The following is a 2598-nucleotide window of genomic DNA, read 5'->3' as shown; positions in this document are numbered from 1 at the left end:
TCTCTCTCTCCTTCCTTCCTCTCTTTCTCTATTTGCCTCTTTTTGCCCCCTGCACTTTCTGCCGTTATGTCTGAAATCGGGGAAATTATTGTTGATATGGACAATAATTATATCATGAAAAATTCTGATGCTCCTGCTGAAGAACCCCCTATCTTACATACAAAAAAATTCCGAATTGGTAGTGGTAATATTATTGGAAAAGGAGTTATCCAAGATTTCTTTACTTGTGCCGGTGCTTTGCCTTCTATGAGCAGCTCTATCCTTCATAGAACTAGTAGTCTTGCGGATGCTATCGCCATGCTTGTAGTTGAACTTGAAAGACAATTTATGCACATGCATCCTTGCATACAAAGGATTTTCTTAGAATTTTCTAATATTGAGCATTCTTCTGTTAAGCGTGCCGCTACTATCTTTTTGTCTCATGAGTTTAGATTCATAATAAAAGAGGCCAAAGAAATCTTTGCGCATTATAGGGTGGATGCTTGCTGTCCTCCCCATAGAGGCTATCCTTTTTGATTAAGAAGAAATAATGCGTTTTCAATCTCTAGACTATGTTGCTTTCAATGTAAATCTTAGAAAAAGGGTTCCTACCAATGTTCTAGTTGATAGAATTTCTGAACTTAATAATTATTTGGCTATTCGAAATAATGAACTAGGATATTCTCTTGAGTATAGGCTCACAAAGTTCTATCAAAAGAATCCTTATAATGATGAATTGGTTGTGCAATACGAAGGGCCAAAGGAGGAACCTATACCTCCCAAAGTTGATCTTGGGGACTTTTGTCCCATTAAATTTAGCCCTTTTGATTACTTTTGCTTGCCTCAAAGAAAACTTGCTGCTGAACATAGAGAATATGAAATGAGTTCTAATGATCTATCTTATTATTATGGCAATACCTAGATCTATCCTTGCTTTCATGCCTAGCTAGGGGCGTTAAACGATAGCGCTTGTTGGAAGGCAGCCCAATTTTATTTTTATTCCTTGCTTTTGCTCCTGTTTAGTAATAAATAATTTATCTAGCCTCTCTTTTGGTTGTGTTTTTGTGTTTAATTAGTGTTTGTGCCAAGTAGAACCGTTGGGAAGACTTGGGAAAAGTCTTTTTAATCTTGCTGTAAAAAACAGAAACTTTAGCGCTCACGAGAACTGCTGCCATTTTTATTTGGAAAGTGATATTTAGTTAATTCTTTTTGCAGATGATTAACAGATAAATTCCTCACGTCCAGCCATTTATTTTAGAATTTTTTGGGTTCCAGATATTGCTTTAGCTGCAGATTACTACAGACTGTTCTGTTTTTGACAGATTCTGTTTTCCGTGTGTTGTTTGCTTATTTTGATGAATCTATGGCTAGTAAAATAGTTTATAAACCATAGAGAAGTTGGAATACAGTAGGTTTAACACCAATATAAATAAAAAAATGAGTTCATTACAGTACCTTGAAGTGGTGTTTTGTTTTCTTTCGCTAACGGAGCTCGCGAGATTTTCTAAGTTTTGTGTTGTGACGTTTTCAAGTTTTGGGTAAAAGATTTGTTGGATTATGGAACAAGGAGTGGCAAGAGCCTAAGCTTGGGGATGCCCATGGAACCCCAAGATAATATAAGGACACCTAAAATCCAAAGCTTGGGGATGCCCCGGAAGGCATCCCCTCTTTCGTCTACTTCTATCGGTAACTTTACTTGGAGCTATATTTTTATTTACCACATGATATGTGTTTTTCTTGGAGCGTATTGTATTATTTGAGTCTTTATTTGTTAGTTTTCCACAATCATCCTTGCTGCACACACCTTTTTGAGAGAAACACACATGATTCGGAAATTGTTAGAATACTCTATGTGCTTCACTTATATCTTTTGAGTTATATAGTTTTTGCTCTAGTGCTTCACTTATATCTTTTAGAGCACGATGGTGGATTTGTTTTATAGAAACTTTTGTTCTCTCATGCTTCACTTAGATTATTTTGAGAGTCCTATAAAGCAGCATGGTAATTTTCTTTAATTATTTTAGGCATTCAAGATTAATATTTTTTTTCTTATGAGTGTGTTGAAACTTGATAATTGTTTTGAGATATCACTACAAAAAAACAGACACATCCGTGACATTTTGGGCCGAACGAATTTTTTTTCTATCATACATATGACACTTCTATGACGATAATTGTGACAAAACCCGGTATCATCATAGATGTGGTGGGCTCCTACTTCTATGACAAAAAATCATGACAGAAAATGGGCTTTTCATCCTGGGCGGGGCGGAGACGCAGCTGCATGACATTCTTTGGGCCGTCCATGACAAAAAACCGTGGTAGAAGTGAGGACGAGGAAATTTTTGGGGAGTTCCCAGTTACGGTGGGAGGTCGGGGGCCGAGCGATGCACGTTTCTCTCGTACACGTACGCGCGCGTGTGTGAGGCATTGGCTCTAACTGAACCCGAGCGAGGCGTTGGGCTCTAACTAAACCTGAGCGATTGCACTGCGGGCTACACGTTACTGAACCCGAGCGATCGATCGATGGTTGTTAACTGAACCCGATCGAGTGATTCCTTCACTACTGCTGCTAACTGAAGCCGATCGATTGGATGAACACTAAGCGTTGCGCGCGGG

The sequence above is a fragment of the Triticum dicoccoides genome, chromosome 7A (assembly GCF_002162155.2).
Source record: "Triticum dicoccoides isolate Atlit2015 ecotype Zavitan chromosome 7A, WEW_v2.0, whole genome shotgun sequence".
Classification (NCBI taxonomy): domain Eukaryota; kingdom Viridiplantae; phylum Streptophyta; class Magnoliopsida; order Poales; family Poaceae; genus Triticum; species Triticum dicoccoides.
The sequence above is the reverse complement of the archived record's forward strand: the minus strand, read 5'-3'. Positions refer to the sequence as shown.